Source organism: Pseudonaja textilis, chromosome Z, assembly GCF_049901715.1.
Source record: "Pseudonaja textilis isolate UNSWEBS1 chromosome Z, rPseTex1.2, whole genome shotgun sequence".
NCBI classification, from domain to species: Eukaryota; Metazoa; Chordata; class Lepidosauria; order Squamata; family Elapidae; genus Pseudonaja; species Pseudonaja textilis.
The window spans coordinates 35,516,615-35,539,438 of NC_142008.1; the positions used below are offsets into that span (position 1 = coordinate 35,516,615).

A 22,824-nucleotide genomic window follows, 5' to 3' on the forward strand; every position below is an offset into this window, starting at 1 on the left:
TATTGATTCTGTATTGGATTGGACAGAAGCCTGATGATGGCAGATGAGATTCTGCCGAAATGTTGCTACAACTTTAAAAGCACAACTATAATGACGTGGGAAAATACCCGAACAAAGCTGAATACCATATATATAGATAGATAGATAGATAGATAGATAGATAGATAGATAGAGAGAGAGAGAGAGAGAGAGTGAGTGAAGGATGTGTTTTTGTGTTTATTTTCATAGTCATAATGTACACTGCAGATGGTATTTAATTTTGTTGTATGAGGTCCAATGACAATAAAGCAAACTAAACATTTTATACAAATTTTCTTTATAAGCTGTTGATATTGTCAATTTATAATTCCTTTACCAAAGTTTTTGCCATTTGTCTAATTTTATAGTGTACCCAAAATTTTTAGACCATGTTATCATTGTTTCTTTTACCTTCTTTTACCTTCAATAAGTAACTATATATATATATATTATCTGTCCCTAAAAATATCTGGTCTAGTTCTAAAGCTTCTTTATAATATCCATACATTTCTGCATCTTTCTTGTATCTTGATTGTATTTGGATGAATGGCCACCAGGCCAAGTCAATTCCTTGGTTTTCCAGTTTTTGTTTCGATTTTAATTTTCCTTGTTCATTTAGAATATCTTTATATCTTGAAATTTTTCCTAATTCAACAACATTTAGATGAACTAGTGCTTCCATCATGGATAGCCAAATCAGTATTTTCATATAATGTTTCTCTTTAATTCTTTCCCATACTGAGAATAAAGCATTTCTAATATAATGTCTTTGGAAATAACTATGTATTTTATTTTCCCCATACCACATGAATGCATGACACCTCAATTGTAAATCATGTCCTTCTAAGGTCAATACTCTTTTATTCCTCAGATTTACCCATTCTTTCACCCATGTAAGCACTGAAACCTGTTAATACAGCTCCCAATCTGCATACCATAATTTATTAACTATGAAATACTACCATTTACCATTGTGTGTGTGTGTAATCTTTACAAAAATACTCTTTAAAAGGTTGCATATAAATTAAAGATTTGTTTTAAATAAGGAAAATCCATATATTTTAAAGTGAGAGATGTCAATTGCCTTCAGAAATTATATAATAAATATAGTAAAGATTTCCCTGTCTTAGTCAAGGGAGTCAATGTTGTACGAAGACAATTTCTGTGGCCATATGCCAAAGGCACATGAAATGCTTTATCTTTCCACTGAAGTGGTACCTATTAATCTACATTTATTTTTATGTCTTCGAACTGCTAAGTGGGCAGGAACTGAGGCAAGTATCAGGAACTCGTCCTGTTGCATAGTGCTCAATCTTGAACCTGGGCTACCAACTCTCCAGCTGACATGGTCTTAAACTGCTGAGCCATCTAAATTTTGTAGAATTGCTACCTTAGAATTATGTATGAAATGAATGATTCCTCTCCACAGAATACAGGTGACATATCTATGGATAATGGGAATTGCAGTTTAGTGCAACTAGAAGACACAAGTTTAAACAATACTGTAGTATTCCAATTGTTGGAAGTTCCTTTTAGAATGATTTTTTAAACCATTCTTTCTCCCAATTCCTCTTGTATCCTGTTCCAGTGCATTGGCAAATTTGGAACTATACTGATTGCTGAATGAGTTCTTAAAATAACATTATGGCAGAATAATAATTGTAAATTACATCTGTTCCAAGAAAAATATTTTATGAAGATATGGAACAATCCCATAAGCATTTTTATTGAATCTTTCATTACAAATCAATATTTATAGGACTTTACAAGACATTGATAATTTCCCCAAATTCTACAATATTGAGTCTTCAAATTTAAAGGTACAATATATGCAGCTGCTCAGATAACCTAAGGGTTCCATTCTCTGCTTATGGAAAATACTGGCTGCAATTTCATACATGCTAAAGGGCAACTTTCTGAATATGGAACACAATCTTATAAGTATTCCATGAAATAATGAAAAATGGCAACTGCATAGTGAGGTCAGATGACATAAGTCATTAAACAACCCCAATGCCAAGAAGCCCGTTTGAAATTTATCATAGACATAAACAAAGCAGGAATTATTGCGATTTTTACAATCGAGAACATAATTGTGGAATTGCTCCTACATGCGTCTTATATTTTAGATGATGAAAATTGAGTCAGTGAAAACTGAGCTTAGAAAATCTTGTTCCACTGAAATCAATCAATCAATCAATCAATCAATCAATCAATCAATTAATGTTTCACCTCACATTAATAAAAATACAATGAAGACAATATTAAAATCAAAATCCAATCAAGAGCCAAAGCTAGGTGAAAGACTTGTTTTTTCACCATTTTCCTAAATACTGAGAGAATGTAAGCCAAACAGACCCCCTTGGGGCATGTATTCTATAATTTGGGACACAAACAGGAGGCCCTCATCTTCATACTATATAAGAAAGCTTCTTCCAGGGGGAAGATCTTCCAAAGGATGATTTTGTGATGATCTAAAAAACAAGTGATTTTTATATTGGGATAAATGGTCCCTTATTTAGATTCATAGAAAGCAAGCGTTGGAAGGGGTCTTGAAGATTGTCACTTCCAATTCTTTTGTAGTACCACTACAAAATCTCCAATAGATGACCATGCATCCTCTGTGAAAACACTTCTAACGAAGAACAGTCCACTGCTACCTATGGAATCTGTTCCAATTTTGAAGGCTTCTGATAGTCAACCAAAATTCATTTCCTTGTATTTTAAATCCACTTATTTTTGTCTTCTGGAACACCTCTAAACAATTCTTCTAATCTACAATCCCATCTTCTATAGGACAGCCCTTCTGATCCTTGAAGATAGGACACATAATTCCAGCATCTTCTCTCCAGACTAAGCATACCAAGTGGCTTAAACTATTGCGGATGTATTTTCCTACTAGCTCCTAATCACTTAAATCACTCTCCTCTGGACAGTGTGTCAATAAATTTCTTAAAATTCATTGTCCAGAACTGGTTACAATATTCTAGAACTGATATGAGCATCATAAAAAAGAAAAGAATGCTGAATTCCTTTGATCTCTACATTGTTCTTATTTTGATGCAGCTTTTGATTACATTTACTTTATTTACAGCTATTTTAGACTATTGACTCATGATTAATTTCTAGCATGCAGATCCATTTTCCACATATTGTTTCTCAATCTGATCCTGTTAATTTTTACCACCTAAAACTAGGACATTGCATCTGACTATGCTGACATGTAGCTACATATGCTGCCACCTTGTCTAAGCTCTCCTGAATCTTGATTCTGCCTTCTATGGTACTTGCTTTCCCTGTATTATTGTGCGTATTTCCTTATCCCACCTGCAGACTTTTTATAAATAAATAGCATAAAGCCTAGGAAAGAAGCCTTGAGACATGACACTTATTACTTCCTTCCAGCTTGACCTGGAGCCATTGATATACTTTCTGTGGGCATGCTTAGAAATTCTCTATACTACTAAGTGGCAATTGACATTTTGCCAGACACTAGAATCTCTTAGGAGACATTGTTGAATTCTTCACTGGAGTCTACATACATTTTTATACACTGTGTTCCCAATCTGGTTGGTTTTACTCTGTCTGTCTGTCTGTCTGTCTGTCTGTCTGTGTATGTATATACGTATGTATACACACACACATGCACATATACACACACACATATATATTCGCGCTTTCTCTCTCTCATCTCTCTCTCTCTCCCCTTTTTTGAAGACAGAATAATAATGCCTTTTCATCAGTTCTCTGTCACTGAACAAATTTTCAAGAGTTCTCAAAGATCACATAGTGGGGTTCGGAAATGACATTTCACAAGCTTTTATAATTTAACTAGCACTGGAAACTTAAATTTATTATAAGAGACAGATGGTCTTTACTCATCTCTTTACTTCTATTGAGTTTTCAGTCTCTCCCTGCGTCAGCTGCTTTGTTTAGCTCAGAGGGAGATTTGTTTTTCTTATCCTGCATCTTACAGGAGGACATCAAAATCAAGATCATGTCACACATAAAAAGGGGTGTGGTTTTGACTGCATGGTTATGGCTGCCATTTTGACTATATTGATTCTCTCTCCCTGGCTCCCCCACCTTAGATCAGTTTTAACACAGTTCCTCTTTGAAGCAAAGGTAAGAAGGGGAGTACAGAAATTCTGCCTTCCCTTCATTATTATTTACTGTGTTATCATCTTCTCTGAACAGCAGATATTGTCTTATTTTTGAGACATTCCCAACCATTCTGCTCTGCCCTGATATTCTGTCTAATAGTTAATTACATTAGTTGAAATGTGTTTTATTCAGATATGCTCCATTTTATCTTTCTATAGTACAGTGGTGGGATTCAAATTTTTTTACTACCAGTTCTGTGGGCATGGCTTGGTGGGCATGGCAGGAGAAGGATACTGTAAAATCTCCAGTCAGAGGTGGCATTTCTCCAAACTACTCAAAATTTCTGCTACCAGTTCTCCAGAACTGGTCAGAACCTGCTGAATACCACTTCTGCTATAGTATCTTAAACTTCATAACTATGCATTTATTTTGGAAAGCACTTAAACAATTAATACTTAAGGCAGGTCTTTAATATAATAGGGCAGGAAGTTCCAAAGGACTATGCTTTAAAATTAAAAAATGAAATATGAATGGGATTATGATGTTGCTTCTAAGTCTATCCACCTGTCTCAAAACTGCCTTTTATTACACCTGTTGTTTTTGTTTTCTAAGGAATGAAATCATCTTCTTATTGGCATTTTGTACACTACTATACAGTTGATAGACCTCTCTGTAAATAAATTACTCTCTTTTTTCCTGTAAAATCACAATAGAAAGTTTTAAGTATATTAAACTCCAGCTAGTTTTAACACACACATTTTCCTCCTTTTGAAAGAGAGAAATCATGTTCATCATCATTGCAAAAGTTGAGTATTGCCTTCTCTGCTTGTACAATTGCGCTAGCATAAACCATCTCCCTGAAGCCCTCAGAAATAAATTTAACAATAAAAGTCCCACATCTTATCCACAAAAAAAGCATTTATAGCTTTCATTCACAGTAAGGAAAAGGTTAAGAGAAAACATTTGGAAACCCAGGATAGGAGCAACAATGGCATGAGCAACTGCAACTGTAGGAGCAACATTATGAGACTAACCGTTTGTTTTCCCATCCCAACATAAATAATTGGTGAACAGGTTGGACGATTCCTTCCTAAAGCCTAGGTTTATACTACCTTTGCTTTAGCAGCCAACTGTTGGAAATCTTATATTTGATTTTTTTCCTTGCAAATTATTTCTGACAACTTCAATTAAAAATTCACCCATGCTATTTCCCCATACAGTGGTACAGATCTATAATTTTAACAACTATATAAGAAGGAAGTTGAACTGTGTAGGCCTTTGATCTGATTTAATGTGGTCTTGTATTCTTGAAAACATAAAAAGCTTCTTCCTGATATGCATTATTATTTTTGCCTGATATTACCTTAACATTACACTGAATACTGGGGTTGGTGAATTGTACTCTAAACATTACAGGCCCAGCTGTTTGCCATGACACAGAAATATACACCTGAAACTGGAATATTTATATATCCTCATGATTTTTATAAAATTTCCACAAGTATAATAAAATTACTAGTCATCTCTCTGTCTTTGTAAGTATCCTATAATTTGACACTATGTTTCTTGGCATCCCATGTAACAATCATGATGCTCCATAATATGCCTTGGATCCACGTCTATTGTCCTTCTGTGACAATAGGAAATTCTAGACCTATAACTTTTAATGTATAGTTAATAAATGTAAACTTTAATTTAATGGTGGTTTGTGGTAGATCCCATATAAAAATTATGAAGACTTATTTTGTATTTATTATATGCAGTTATATTTTTGCCCATTTCTGGTCTCCGCAGCAGCCATTTTACAGTTGGTCATGTTTCTATGGCAAACCAGCTTCAGAAAGGCTTTATTTGAATATTAGAGTGGAATGAAGGGGAAAAAATTCCAGGGCCATGTTACTTGGGTTATGAAGTAGCTTTTTTAATGTGTTAAATGTAGTCTTTGTTTTAGAAAGCTGTGTTTTTGGAAATATGGAATGCAGTTTGGCTCTCTAGAGAGGGATTTGTCTTAAAAAAAACTGAAACTACCTCATCATAATTACTAATTCAATCCTGGATGCTAAAAGGGATTATTTTTATGTGACTGAGTGGTTTTCCCAATTGTTGGTTGAAATTACTGGTTTCTGAAAAAAGTACTAGATCAGCCAGTGAAAGCAAGCAATGATGACGTCAGTTATAATCCCTACATGCAATTATCTGGGAGTAAGCCAACTATGTAAAACGGCCTTCTTTCAAAAAAGGCACAAGCATGCTAGATTCTACAGTTATTTTCATAACCTTTCCATATTGTATATATATATATATAAAATGAAGTGATGATGTGGACACTGAAAAAGAAAATATGTTCCCAGAAATGAAAATATCTATAAAGGTTGTACTAGTTTACTAACCAATAACCTGTCAATTTCTCTCAGTCTCTCATCTACAAAGAAATACATGTCTTTCTGTCCCAATTGTTCTTTCTTTTTCTCAATTGTTGGTTGAAATTACTAGTTCCTGAAAGAAAGTACTAGGTCAGCTAGTGAAAGCAAGAGAAGTTGAAAGAATAGCACAATTAGCACACAATCAGATCCAGTGGTTAAGGTCGCCAATCTTGTTGTCTGATAGAGAAGTTTATATAAAAGGAAATAACAAGATGAATGTAAATTTATGTCAAGATTTTAGGAGACTTTCACCACCTTCTTGTCAGGGCACGCTTACAAAATTGGAGAAAACCAACTACAACAAAGGCCAAATGTTATTCTCATAACAGGTAAAAAGGTAATAAAAGGTAATTTTTGATGGCACTAAGAAACTATTCATCTTTAATCATAGCATGAAATTTGTATATAGGAATAAAATAAATCTAATTCTTATAAGATGAGGGGAAATCGAACTTTTATTAAAAAAACAAAGGGAACAGCGGGAAACAGGAAAAAAGGAGATGGCAAAAAGAAAACGTTTTTTCTAAAGAATAGGGGACCCAAGATAATCTTTTATTGGAACTGTTTCTTTAATGGTTGCCTAAGTAGAACATTATTATTATAATAATGTAAGTGAACAGTGTTTGTTGGTTTTCCCTTTTGGCATGATATGTAAAAAATAAGCCAATTGCCCAAGTAATATGATCGAATGGAATGCACTCAGTTCATCCCATAAAAAAACTGAAACAACATGTAGAAACCAATATATAATTCAAAAGCTAGGGTACCTATTGATGGTTGTTGTAAAACAGTTTTATTTAGCTTTAGAATGAACGTATTACCCAATTAAAATTCCATAGTTTGATCTCAGTTGAATTATATTTACAGTATGAAAATGTGTTGAATACTCGGCAAGAGTAGAAAGTCAGAGGACTGGATTTTGGAAGATAAATTGCAAAATTTCTAGTAAAAATAAGCATTAATGCTGAAATCCATTGCCATATATTTATGACAATTAACTCAATACATTCATCTGGTTGGAAATTCCTTTGCATTCAGTTTGGCATTGAAATAGAAAATGATCCCAAATAAATTGCTATATGTATTATATGTTGAATAACAAGGATTGGGAGTATCCAGTCTTCATTATAGCAATAGCAATAGCAATAGCACTTAGACTTATATACGGTTTTATAGTGCTTTCCAGTCCTCTCAAAGCAGTTTACAGAGTCAGCATAATTGCCCCCAACAATTTGGGTCCTCATTTTACCCACCTCAGAAGGATGGAAGGCTGAGTCAACCTTGAGCCTGGTGGGATTCAATCTGTCAAACTGCAGCAAGAGTAGATTGCAGTACTGCACTCTAACCACTGAGCCACCAAGCCTCTATAACAGGCTTGTCCAACCCACGGCCCACGGGCCACATGCGGCCCAGGTCGCCTCATAATGCGGCCCAGTGCCCACCCCAACCTTCGTGCCAGAGCCAGCGAGGAGGAGGAGGAGAAGCAGGCGCGAGGTGGGGCGAGGCAAGCGCCAGGCCAAGCAGCAACAGAAAAGGCGGGTGCCGTCAGAGCGCCACCTCCTGCTGTTGCCACCGCCGCCACCGCTTCTGCCACCACCGCGCCCCCGCCGCCCCGCCGCTTCTTCCCCCCCCCACCGCTGCTGCTTCTGCCCCCGCCGGCGCCACTTCTGCCCCTGCCGGTGCCGCCGCTTCTGCCCCGCCACCGCTTCTGCCCCCGCCGCTGCTGCTGCTTCTGCCTTCCAGTCCTGCCTCATCCAGCCAGGCCATTTGCAGGAGGAGAGGTAGGCGCAAGGCGGGCGAGCTTTTCCCCCCGCCACCCCCCCCCCCACAAAATTTGGCCGGAAAATAAACCGTGATAAAAAAAATGATAAAAAATAAATAAATAATTTTTAATAAATAATAATAAAAACATCTCACTAACTTCATTTCCAAATAAATTTAATATGTTAACTATGTTTTCTATGGTATTTTTGGATGATCAGGTATCGTTACTGTTATTTTATGTGCGGCCCAAACCAAATTTTCATCTTCTAATGAAAACCTTTGAAAGGCTAGTGCTGTCCCACCTGAAAACCATCATGGATCCGCTGTTAGATCCATGCAGTTTGCATACCAAGCAAATAGATCGACAGATGATACTGTTAATGTAGTTCTGCACTACATCCTACAACACCTTGATTCTCCTACGCAATGTCCTCTCTGTAGACTTCAGTTCAGCATTCAATACCATCATTCCAGACATTCTTCTGACTAAACTAAATCAACTAACAGTACCTGAACACATTTGTAAGTGGATCATAAGCTTCCTAACAGATAGGAAGCAGCAGATGACGCTAGGCAGAATCATATTTGATACTTGTACAATTAGCACAGGGCTCCCCCAAGGCTATGTGCTTTCTCCATTTCTCTTCTTCCTATATACTAATGGCTGCATCTCAAATGATCCATTTGTTAAAATACTGAAGTTTGCAGATGATACAACAGTGATTGGTCTCATTCGAGACAATGATGAATCCAATACAGACAGGAAGTTGTTCAACTTGTCTCGTGGTGTAACTGGAGCAATCTGGAACTGAACACACTCAAAACTGTAGAAATGGCGGTAGACTTTAGAAGAAATCTTCCCATACTACCACTCTTACAATACTAGACAACACTGTATCAACAGTAGAGACCTTCAAATCTCTAGGTTCTATCATATCACAAGACTTAAATTGGATATGTAACATGAAAAACTTCATCAAAAAAGCACAACAAAGAATGTTCTTTCTCTCCTGAAGAAGGGCACAGATATTAGACTAACCCAAAATTATAGACCAATTTCTCTATTTAACGGTAATTACAAAATATTTACTATTACAATAGTGAATAGATTGAAGAGACTCCTGAATGAATATATTCACTCAGACCAAAATGGATTTTTACCAGATAGACAAATTACAATGTACGGATAGTAATAGATATTTTGGAATATTATGATGCCCACCTGGAGAAACAAATATCCCTTGTCTTTTTGGATGCTCAGAAAGCATTTGACAACTTGAATTGGCAATTTATGATACAACAAATTTACAATATAAATCTAGGAACTAAAATTTGAGAACATAATAACAACAATATATTCTACCCAAAAGGCAAATATTATAGTTAATGGTAAAAATACCCAGAGCTTATAAATAAGAAAATGAGTTAGACAAGACTGCCCTCTTTCTCCTCTGCTTTTTATTTTGTCACTTGAGACCTTATTAAGACGAATTAGGCAAAATTCTGGAATAAAAGGACCTAGAGTTAGAAAGGAAGAATACAAATTGCAAGCTTTTGTGGACAATATGGTGTTTTTTATTGAAGACCCGATAGAGACAGGGAAGGAGATAATTAGTGAACTAGAAAGATATGGGGAAGTGGCAGGTCTGAAAATTAATAGACAGAAAATGAAACTTTTAACCAAAAATTTAACAGAATTACAAAAAATAGAATTAGAAAGGGTAATGGGATTACAAACAATAAAGAAAATTAAATATTTAGGTATATTGCTGACTGTACAATGCAAAACAATAATGGAGAATAATTATGATCTATTACTACAACAAACAAAAAAAGATTTAGAACTATGGGCCAAATTGCAGTTATCATTGCTGGGAAGAATAGCAGCCATAAAAATGTCTATTTTACTGAAATTTTTATATTTAGTCTGAACGATCCCTATCAGATTAGAGAAATCTTTTTTTAATGAACTCAGTAAAATTATGGTGAAATTTATTTGGTTAGGTAAAAAAAACCCAGAATAAAGACAAAATCATTACAAGATATAAAAAGCAGAGGAGGATTTGGGCTTCCAAATTGGGAGTTATGCTGTAGGACGGCAGCATTAATATGAACGAAAGAATGGATTAATGTAACCAATAAAAGAATATTAAACTTGGAAGGTCATGACCTGCAAAGAGGATGGCACGCCTTTTTGTGGGAAACAAGAACTAGAAAGCAACAGTATTTTCATAGGCATTTAATTAGGGACTCTCTATTACAAAACTGGACTAAAATTAAAAATAGACACTATATGAAGATCCCAATTTGGCTATCTACTATGGAGGCCATGATTCATCCAAATAATCTAGATTTAGGTAAGATGATAAAATACAAAGACGTATTAGATGCAGAAGGAAATTTGAAATCAATGCAAGACCTCCAAAGACAAGGGATACATATCCTTCAGTTACAAAATAGGTATAAAAAAGACATAAAAGATTTGGAATATATTTGAAACCACAACAATTAGACAAAATTTTAATAGGCCCAGACAAAAAAAAAGTACAAAAATTTATATGTATTTGTTGGAGGTAGAATTGGAAGAAGAGATTGTTAAAAGATGCATAATAGCCTGGGCCCAAAATATTGGTTACAACATAAATTTGACAGAATGGGAAAGCATGTGGAATTGAAATTATAAATTAAATCGGTTGCATATAAAGAGAATGCTTACAAGATGTTTTATAGATGGTATCTGCCTCCTTTGAGATTAGCGAAAATGTATCCCAACATGAATCCAGCATGTTGGAAGTGTAAAAAAAAACAAAAACATTCTACTACATGTGGTGGTCCTGCACGGACACCCAAATATATTGGTTAATAATTAAGCAATGGTTGCAAGAGATTATTAATGAACCCACAGAGCTAGAACTGGAGCCATTTTTACTGGGGATATTCAAAAGAAATACAGGAGAAATATAAAATATATAGTATTACATATTCTAACTGTAGCCAGAATTGCTTACACCCAGTGCTGGAAACATACATGGATACCACCAGATGAATTGATCATTCAAAAAATAATGACTTGTGCTGAGAGGTATAAATTAACTCTGATGTTACAAGAGAAAGAGGAGACCGAGTATTATAAGACTTGGGGAAAATGGTATGACTGGATTGATCAAAGATAGATAAATGGATGATGAAGAAATTTATGATAAGCAACATATAAACTATGTTTACTGTTATGTCCTGAGGACTCAAGGAGTTCTCACTCAGGTCCACTCTCTTTACGTGGGCGTTATTCCCCCATTCCCATTGGTTGGCTCTCCCCAGCAGCCAGCTATAAAAGCAGGCTGCGGGGTCCAACCGGTTGCTGATTGCTGCGAGCCAGTTCCAGGCTTGGCAAGCACGGTCAGCCCTTTATTGTAAAATAAAGTATTGTTGCACTCATGCTCTGGTTCAGCCTCTCATTGCTCAAACAAAACACTGGCGACGAGGATGGGATGGCTACCAGAAGCACCATGCAACCGCTGAGTCACTAGCCACCGATCCGCAGCCCAGAGAGAGCAATCGGCTGGCGATAAGGGAAACGCTGATCCGCAGCCAGAGAAAGCGGTCTGGTTCAAAAAGTTAGAAGCGTCTGTAGCCGCTTGTTAGCCCCGCTGCAGGGAAAGTGAAGCGCTGCGAGCCGCAGCCGCTCTGTATTTGGCGCGAAATTCAAACGGGTGTCATTTGAATTTCGAGCCAGTAGGAGACACAGCACAGCGCTGTAGGAAGTCACTAGCGCCCATTTTTTTGGCGCGAATCAAGACACCTCCAACGGCTAGCAGCCAACGTGGTAACCCAGAGAGAAAGAGAGGGTAACAAAAAACCTCTCCAGAGCTGATATCACTCACGAGCGCCCGTAGTCCCAGAGAGATTTTTTCCGCAGGTAGCCCAGCCGTTCCAGCACCATGAGTTCCAACCCAGTATTCCCGGCGTTTAAACCAGACGAAGAGAAGTGGGAGTCGTATAAGAACCGCTTCAATCATTACATCGATGCGGTCGGCTTGGCGGATGTGGGAGAGCATCGGAAAAAATCCTATTTCCTAATCTACTCTGCGGAGCCACCGTTTACGATAACGCCGCAGCACTCGTAGCGCCGAGAGAATTAAAAACGTTCCGTGGTCCGAAGTTGCTTGAGATCCTCACTAACCACTACGCTCCCAGGCCTTCACAAATCGCCCGGAGGTTCACGTTCCGTATGAGGAAGCAATCAAGTAAGGAGACCATCAATCAATATATGGCCGCCCTCAGAATAGCAGCCCTGCACTGCGGGTTTGGAACATACTTAGAGGACATGCTCCTCGATCAATTAGTTTGTGGGGTCAAGGATCTCAACCTACAGAGGCGCCTGCTAGCAAAAAAGACCTCAACCTCGGCGCAAGCGGTCGAGGAGGCCCTAGCAGCCGAGCTAGCAACGAACTCAGCCACCGGAAATTCAGGGCCCAAGTGCCAAGCTAGCATCGTTCCCAGTCCATTCCGAAGAGGTGGAAGCGGAGGAAACCCACAACGATGAAAACGACGTCCACCGCCTCGCCAACGACAGACGGTCGAGGTAGGGGCCAAACAAGAATACACCGGTCCACCCAAGCACATCACATTGTGCCTAGCCTGTGGGGATCGTATCAAAGGGCCACCTGCAAGTTTAAAGGAGCCACTTGCAACAACTGCCATAAGAGGGGCACATCGCGAGAGTCTGCCAAGCCCCCAAAGTGCTGCACACAGACCCCGTCCTCGCACGCCCGGACCACAGAGGCAAGTATTAAACTGTCGCACGCACCGCCTTGCCAGGCGTACTTGCCACGCTGTTAGTAAAATTTCTCTCTCCGTTTCCCTAGAAGGTAAACCGTGCCTCATGGAGGTTGACACTGGGTCAGCGCTCTCAATAATCTCGTGGAACACCCTCAAGAGACTCCACCCCAGCCTATCTACCACCCGGCTTCAGAGATGCCAGTTCGGTCTGAAGGACTACCAGGGGAAGGCCATTCCCGTGATCGGCAGAGGCAAGTTCTTTGTCAGTTTTAGAGCTTTTAAAGGCCACCTACCTCTAGTGGTAGTTAACGGCAATCTACCCACCTTATTGGGGCTCGATTGGTTTCCCCACCTCGGCCTAGGGTTAACAGGAGTCCATGCTGTCTCAACCTCAGACACTGACTCCTTATTCGCTGACTACGCAGATGTGTTCAGCGAGGAGCTGGGTGTTATAATGGAACCCCCATCTCGTTCTCCGTTGACCCCCAGGCAGTCCCAATCAGATTAAAACCACGTAGAGTTCCATTTGCTATTCGACCAAAACTAGACGCTGAATTGGATAAACTACTAAAACAAGGGTCATTGAGCCAACAGATTTCGCCAAGTGGGAGACGCCCATCATCACACCCTTAAAAAAGATGGTAGCCTGAGAATTTGCTCGGACTACAAGACAACAATCAATAAATATTTACAAGTTAGCGCCTACCCTGTGCCCGTCATTCAGCACTTATTGCACACATTCGAGCCGGGCAGTATTTTTGCTAAATTGGACATGTCTCAAGCATATCAGCAGTTCCTGTTGATAACCAAACAGCGGAACTTCAGACCATCGCCACTCACAGGGTGCCTTCCGATGCAAGCGTCTCCAATTTGGCGTAAGTGTTGCCCGGGTATTTTTCAATCCCTCATGGAGCGGATTTTACAGGGCCTCCCTGGTGTAGTACCCTACTTCGGACGACATCTTGGTCTCGGCCAGGGACAGACCCAACTCTTCCAGAGAGTGCGAGCAGTGTTAGAGAGGTTCAGACAGCATGGCCTCAAGTTAAAAAAAAAAAATGCGCCATTGCCACTAGACAGGTGGACTTTCTGGGTTATAAAATTGACGCCTCTGGCATTCAGCCCCTGGAGTCCAAGGTTAGAGCAATCCCACGAAGCTCCCACACCAACCTCCAAAAGCGGAGCTACAAGCTTTCTTAGGGCTGCTGAACTTTTATGCATCCTTCTTGCCCCATAAAGCCTCAGTAGCCGAACCCCTACACAGATTACTAGACAAAAGTCACCGTGGCACTGGGGGCACAAAGAAGACCAGGCGTTTAATGCCGTCAAATCACTACTTACGTCAGAGGCAGTGCTCATCCAATTCGACCCCAACCTTCCTTTAGTACTGGCAGCAGACGCATCCCCTTTTGGAATTGGGGCGGTCCTTAGTCACAGACTCCCCAATGGCGCCGAGGCCCCCATCGCTTTTTCTCCAGGACGCTCTCGGCCACGGAGCGTAATTACAGCCAAATTGACAAGGAAGCCCTAGCAGCTGTTGCAGCCGTGAAAAGTTTCACGAATTCCTTTTGGCCATTTCTTGAACTGGTCACCACCATAAGCCCCTCCTGGGCCTACTGGCGGCGACAAACAGACACCTCAAGTCCTTTCCCCTAGAATGACAAGGTGGACGCTTTTCCTAGCGGCCTACTCATACAAACTTATTCACCGCCCGGGCAAAACCCTATCCCATGCCGACGCTCTCAGTCGCTGCCCCTTACCCGCTCCGGCTGAAGACCCAGCTCCTGTCAACGCCATTTTCGAAATCACCCAGTTGGACCTGCCCATCACCGCCTTGACATCGCCGCTAAAACCAAGGCAGACCAAACGCCGCCCAGGTGCTCGACTGAGTGAGGAGGGGTGGCCGGGAGGCAACGTTGATAACAAATTCGCACCCTTTAAGACTCGCATGCAGGAGCTGTCCAGTTTGCAGGGTTGTCTACTGTGGGGCACTCGAGTGGTCATTCCGACCTCGCCTGCACTCCGAGTCCTGGAGGCGTTGCACGAGGGACACCCGGCATTCTGAGAATGAAGGCATTAGCACGCAGCTACGTGTGGTGGCCGGGTCTAGACGCAGTACATTGTCAATTGGGTAAGTTCCTGCAGCATTTGCCAGGAATCCCATCCTGTTCCCCCATCGCCACCCCTACCAGATGGGAGAGCGCCAACGCCCTTGGTCTAGAATCCATATCGATCTGGCTGGCCCCGTGCATGGAAAGATGTTCCTAGTGGTCGTGGACGCTTATTCCAAATGGATAGATGTGGCACAGCTATCCACGACCACCACACTAGCAATCACCAACGTGTTAACGCGCCTGTTCATTACACATGGACTACCCGACTCCATTGTCTCCGATAATGGCCCACAGTTCGCATCAGTAGAATTCAGCCGTTTTGCTGCCAACCTGGGCATTCGCCACATTTTCACAGCCCCATTTCACCCTGCCAGTAATGGGTTGGCTGAAAGGGCCGTCAGGACCACCAAAGAGGCCCTCGCTAGGTTTGGCAGGGATGACTGGCACCACAAACTCGCACGGTTCCTGATGAGCCAGCACTCAACCCCTGTGCAGTCACCAATAAGTCCCCAGCGGAACTTCTGATGGGCCGGCGCCTGAGGACTGTATTGGACAGATTGCACCCACAATACTGCCCTGACTCTCCTCGCTTCTACTTCGGGGTTAGACATTTTTTGTTACAGGAGCCGATATTCGCAAGGAATTTCGCTGGGGACCCACTTTGGATTCCAGGCGAGGTCATCGCCATCACCGGGCCGAGATCGTATAGAGTCAGGCTGGAGGATGGTCGCGTCTGGAGGAGACATATAGACCAGCTTAGAAGGCGCCTCAGCACCCTTGCCAACAAGAATCCAGAGTCTCCAGTCGAAGGGAACCGCCTCATCCGCCGCCCAGCCACATCGCATTGCCCAGCGACCAGTCTGCACCAGCGGTCGTTCCGGTCAGCCCAAACTCGGACAACAGCGCCCAGAGAGTTGACCAGCCTGATCCAACCCACGAGAGCTCGACCCCAGTAACCAACCCGGTGGTTCCCGAGGATGCCCAGTCCAGAGAGAGTGTTGGCGACACTATGCCAGCCCGACCATCACAGACTGGTACCGAACAGACAGACAATGTTCCCGAGTTGCGCCATTCCGGGCGCCAACACAAACCCCCCGTCTACCTCAAGGACTATGCATGTTCGCATCTGGGGGGAAGGGGTGTTATGTCCTGAGGACTCAAGGAGTTCTCACTCAGGTCCACTCTCTTTACGTGGGCGTTATTCCCCCATTCCCATTGGTTGGCTCTCCCCAGCAGCCAGCTATAAAAGCAGGCTGCGGGGTCCAACCGGTTGCTGATTGCTGCGAGCCAGTTCCAGGCTTGGCAAGCACGGTCAGCCCTTTATTGTAAAATAAAGTATTGTTGCACTCATGCTCTGGTTCAGCCTCTCATTGCTCAAACAAAACATTTACATTCACATAAATTGTATATATTTGTAAATAATTCACAAAATAGTATAAGACGAATGCTATAAACTGTTGAAGTTAAGATATTTCTACTCCTTGTTTTTTTTAAAAGTTATAAAAAACTAATAAAGTTTATTTAAAAAAAAAGAACGTTCTTTCTGCGCCAACTCAGAAAGCTCAAACTGCCCAAGGAGCTGCTGATACAGTTCTACAGAGGAATTATTGAGTCTCTCATCTGAACCTCTGATTCTGTAACCCATCAGGAGAGACACAGACTTCAGAGGATAATTAGGACTGCAGAAAAAACAATTACTACCCACCTGCCTTCAATTGAAGACCTGTATACTGCACGAGTCAAAAAGGGGGCTGTGAAAATATTTACAGACCCCTCACATCCCGGACATAAACTGTTTCGCTTCCTTCTCTCAAAACGATGCTATAGAACACTGCACACCAGAACAACTAGATAGAAGAACAGCTTTTCCCCAAATGCCATCACTCTGCTAAACAAATAATTCCCTCAACACTGTCCAACTATTTACAAAGTCTGCACTACTATTACTCTATTAATCTTCTCATCCCTCCTTATCACCCATCCCCTCCCACTTGTGACTGTATGACTATAACTTTGTCGCTTGTATCCTTATGATTTATATTGACTGTTTCCTAGTATGATTTAACATTTATTGTACCCTATGACTATTATTAAGTGTTGTACCTTATGATTCTTGACTCTTGACGAATGTATCTTTTCCTTTATGTACAGTTAGAGCATTTGCACCTAAGACAATCACACTTGGCCAATAAAGAATTCTATCTATCTATTCTATTTATCTAAAAAGAATATATTAAAAATGGAAAACAATTGCTTCGAATAAATACAAGGAAACATAACGATGCCTCCTTATTCCAATTGTCTGATACAAACTGGAACATTCTATTTAAACCTTTTACTTTTACTTTTACTCTGACCATTAAACACAACAATTTAACTACTGTATTAAATTTATTTTATATTGCCAATATAAACATTTCATTGAAAATTTTGGAGAATACATTTCATTTAATGTGTCTTGGTTCTGATAAAAAATTAGTAAAATGGCATCATATATTAATATTTAAGGAAAATAAACCTTCTAATTTAACAAACTAATATATGAAAACAATGGGCATTGGATGCCAAATGATCCTTAAATGGTAAATTGGGTTTCACTTACAAGTAACTTGATCTCACTTACGTGTAGAATGCTGAATTGATTTTGTCCATGGCACCCAAATTCTGCTAAATTGAAATCTGAGAAATTAATATAATATGTTATCAAAATATATATTGATTTGGCATGTAGATTTCTTTTAAAAATACTAATTAATATAGAAACAGTGTACAATAGGCTTATAAATGTAAACATGCAAACTCACCATAAATTTAGAACAGACTTGCTCACTTCAATGTGTAAATTAAACATCTAGTGTGCACATACATGTTTTCTGATTTACCACGTCTTCTCAATTAATGCTCATTATTGAGGATCCTTATTGATTAAAAGGTAGTAGTTGTTTCCAATCTAGGGGGCAGTGCTTATCTTTGTTACAAAGCCGAAAAACCAGCACTATCCAAAGACATCTCCGTGGTGATGTGGCCAGCGTGACTAAACGCCAAGGGCACACGTAACACTGTTACCTCTCCATCAAAGTGGTCTTTATTTTTCTACGTGCATTTTTACATGCTTTCGAATTGCTAGTTTGACAGAAACTGGGACAAGTAACGGGGGCTCTGTTACATGGCGCTAGGGATTCGAACTACCGAATTGCCAGCCTTTCTGATCGACAGGCTCAGCATCTTAGCCGCTTAGCATTATTGATTAGCAAATGCCAAAAAAATTTCATAGTTTATTGACTCCTTCTACACAAACTTTTTTTACCCACAAAATCATTGTTCTGGCAAATTCTGTCAGTGGACTGTTTTTTAAGCTAATGATTGCCAGGTATGAGAATTGAGAGCTGATGATAGTAGATGATGGGACACGGGCCTTAAGAGGAATATAAGGCAGTCAGATTCCCAGCAACAACCATGAAAATCCATTAGAAATTAATAACATTCATTCATTAATTCATTTATTCTGAAATTTATATGCTACATATCTCACCAAGAGGCGACTCTAGTGGCTTACAATAAGTAAAAGCAACAGAGTAAAAATAAAAAATGTTCCATTAATAAACATTAGCCTTAAATTAACCTTAAAATTGACAAAGATTGTGAGCAAGGGAGCAAGATACACATAAGATGGAAGTAGAATAATCTTTTAATCCATTATCTACCTCTAGTGGGCTCCACCTCTATTAGACCCCCAGGACAATTGTCAGAGTCAGGATTTCAGGCCCTTTCTTATAGCCAGGAGGCTGGGTATGAATCTCATGTCAAGGGAGACAATATTCCAAAGGGCAGACTTTCCTGCAGTTACCTCACAGAAATTTAATGTGGTCTCTATACAAATCTGTTACATGCCTTACTAGAAGAAGAAATAAAAAAACCTTCTGGCAATGCCTTAAGAAAAAATGTGAAAATAGAGCTTTACTGGTAATTTGCAGTTATGAGCCATCTAATTAATGGATGTGTTTGTATTCCTGTCCAAAACAATATAACATGTATTTTCAGCACATTTTAACTCAGGGTGATGCTTAAAAAATTGGAGCAGCACTTAGATGTATATGTGTTCAAATAAAGGCTAGATAACTGGTTTGTCATGGATACTTTAATTTTCTATACATTGATCAGAAGGTAAGAATTGATAGCCTTAATCAAGTCTTTTAACTCTGTAATTCTGATTGTTAATAGAGTGAAACAAAAAAATTAGCAACTAAGTCAAATATATTATAATATGGGCATTACGTATAATTTAAAATAAGATGTCCAGTTTTATTTTCTAATTATTATTTTTCTTGTTTCCCCTGCAGCTGTGCTTGCTATCACCCTTAGTTATATCATCCATCATCCAGCTACTAAAGCCAACTCCCTGCAACAAAGAGACACTTGTAAGTTTATATTGCTGCCATAAATTTTTGGACAATGAAAGTTCTTTGGAAAAAAAGAACTGTAACTCCTGGATATACTGTACAATACAGATCATCAAATAACCTCCATGCTGGGATTTGTGGAATGTTCCATCTTTAGTCAAAACTGGAGAGCTAATAAATTAATAATCCTATAGTGCACATTGTAAACATGAAAATCACTGGGTCAAGAGAAGGCCTCCATCTATTGAAGGAAAGAGCTATTTTTCCACTTCAGAATCCTACATGTAAAATTTTCCAGGTTTATATGAGGGAAAAGAAAATATTAATTGGAAGCATTGTATAAAATGTAGTTTTATACAATAGTAGTTGAAAATTAGTTTTTTAGTAGTTGTGGCTTGTAATATATGATGAAATCAAATTTTGAAAAATAGTTTGTATAATCAGACTTCTCTAATAACATCTACTTTTACATCTCAGTTCATATACATCTTCGGTTATGTTGTACTATTATTTCGAATGTTACCATCTGAGTATTCATTGCTTTAGACTTATTCAAAAGCACTAACAGCAAGAAAATATTTATTTTAAATATTTCTTTGTTGGCACCATGAGTACTGTATATTTCAGATGTTCACATGACTTTGGAACCCTGCAACTGTCATAAATACATGCCAGTTGCCAAGCATCTGAATCTTGAATACATGACCACAGATATGCTGTAATGATATTAAGTGTGAAAAACAGTTATAGAATTCCCAGAAAAGTTCACCAACAGCCAAGGTCCATATTAGAAGTTGCTAACTCCTGTCTTTAATATCATCACATAATGAGGGTGAGTACATGGTGTCAAAATGTGGATCTTAATCCATATTTCAATATATGGTATGTTCCATGAACACTAATTCCCGTTAATATAAATCCACGTGAAGATAATTTAACTGATTATAGATCATCAAGTCAATGTTAATTCTTAGCAATTATACAGATTAAGTGAAAGTCATAAACATGGGTTAATATTGTTGATTTTGAACTTGCAAGTCACACATGACTTCTACTCAAATGCCTTAAGACTTCTACATATGAACTGAGAAGTATATCCCACTGAATTCAGTGGGTGTTTCTTTACATAAATGAGCTTAAGATGGCAGCCCTAAGGTTCTTTGAGTGCCATGATACAATTTATGGAAAATAATAGCATTGTATTTTTTTAATACAGCTTTGGAATTCCTGTTTGTTCTTCTGTCATGAGTTAGTTAAGCACGTCATATGGGTAGAGTAAGCAAATTTATTTATTTATTCACCTATTGCACCAAATGTTATGGGTTGCTTATGATTTAAACTAGATTTTCCAGGCATTGTACAACTGCCATTACTCCCACACTATCTCAGGAGGGTTGCAATTTCTATGCTAGAACTGGTCGATTAGATGGGCATTTATTTAGAAACCAAACATGAATTTGACTCCAAACCTAATCTTAGAATCCTGGCAGAGAAAATTTATTTAGAAATATAGTATTTCAAAGAATCAGCCTTATTTACAGCCAACTTGCTGCTCAACACTTCAATATAAATTTATAAAAGCATAAGAAATAGATGTGGATACGGTACTGTGGGCAGTAATGATGTGATCAAAGTAGGTCAAACAATAGGAGGAAAATCAAGATATGACTGAAGGCCTCTGCAAAAGGGAAGAAGCAGAGGGGTTTTAATTTGGTTTATAAATTGTATTGAGTTGAAAAAGAGGAAAGAAAAATTATGTTGTAAAAATATCATTTTTAGAAGATAATATTTCAAAAGGAACTGTTTAGTTTTAGGAAGATGTATTTTGGTTAACCATAGCACCCAAAGCAATACTATAATGAAGCCCCTGGATAGTTTTTAAAAATGGACTCCATGTTACCAGTCAAAATCAAAGTCCATGTTAAAGTCAAATTCAATTGGTTCTATTTTCAATAAAATAATTAACACCTTAATGGTTTACTATTGAAATATATATTTATAATAATCCATTAGAATTGTGCAAAATAGAAAATCTTAGGAGTAATACTTTCATCCTTCCTTTTATTGAAGGCTGCATATTTCAAAGCAAAAAGTAGGAAATTTCTCTTATGTTGTTAATAATGAGATTAAATTAGGGTAATTCACAGAATTTGGGGGAGAAGTTCTCACTGACAAAGATTGTTCCCATTTTCTTAAGTCAATGTTGATATCATTAATAGTTAAATTGTGTCTTAAAGGGTTAACGGATATCTTAGTGACTATAGCTAGCAAAAATGCAAAATAAGACAAAAAATATTGAGGAAGTTTCCAGGCCAAATTATGCATTTCAGTTCTATGCATATTTATTTGGAATAAGCTCTATTATGTTTCTGTATTCTATTTCCCCAAAATTACAATTACCTTTAAAACTGTTTTATTTCAAAGGAAAGGATTATGTATTCAATTAATTGTTCTCCTGAAATCAATGGGACTTAAAAGTCCTTATTTTTGGATGAGTTGTGTCCTTATTTTCAATCTATTACTAAAAGTATAATCTGTAATTATATTATGTATATGCTTGGGTTTATTGTTTGACCTAATGCTGTCCATTTCTGGAAAATTATAGTGAATTCCAAAATAAAACATTATAGATTGCTTTATTACTTTTGGGGATTCAGCTGTGCTAGTAAATTATAGCTTAAGAATGCTTGCCATTTAATTTAAAAAGAAGTTAGTCATTCAACAGAAATCTTTGTTAAAAGTATTACATTAGTTAAATAACATTTTTTCTCATCATGGTGACAGAAAATAGACCTGTGTGTTCCTGATTCAGTTCTGTTTAAAATATTGGAAATTGTACTTTTAAGAAGTTTAGTAACAATCAAGTTCTGTTGTCTGGTCCAATAAACTATTCTGTAAAACTGGTATTTGGAGCCAGAGTTAAATTTCTTATATATTATGATTTAATATAACTTAAATAATTGGTGCAATCATTTAAAATGAAATTATTAATTGGCAGTGGTAGACAAAGAAATACAGAGTGACAAGTAGAATGACTAACATAATATTGAAAAAAGATTAGTTATAAAAAATTGACATCCCCAGTTAGCAAAAGCATGCAACAATTAAATAAATATATCCTGCAAGCTAAATGGAACTTTTGACATTAAATATATACCTTATGGCCAGAGATACACTTCAGGACATCTGTTGTCCTTGGGATAAGCTGCAATTGACTCATGATAA

At 38.5% G+C, this 22,824-nt stretch overlaps 1 protein-coding gene and 1 long non-coding RNA gene across 3 annotated transcripts in view; one reads left to right on the forward strand and one right to left on the reverse strand.

The window, feature by feature from the left end:
* POLR1F (RNA polymerase I subunit F) overlaps nucleotides 1-22,824 on the reverse strand; it is a 208,225-nt gene that overhangs the window by 133,730 nt on the left and 51,671 nt on the right. The gene's annotated exons all lie outside the window — the stretch shown is intronic.
* Nucleotides 1-22,824, forward strand: part of LOC148123972 (uncharacterized) — a 32,895-nt gene that overhangs the window by 7,629 nt on the left and 2,442 nt on the right. Inside the window, exon 2 of the long non-coding RNA XR_015740283.1 lies at nucleotides 19,540-19,617. This is a non-coding gene — a long non-coding RNA (uncharacterized LOC148123972). The remainder of the gene's footprint in view (nucleotides 1-19,539; nucleotides 19,618-22,824) is intronic.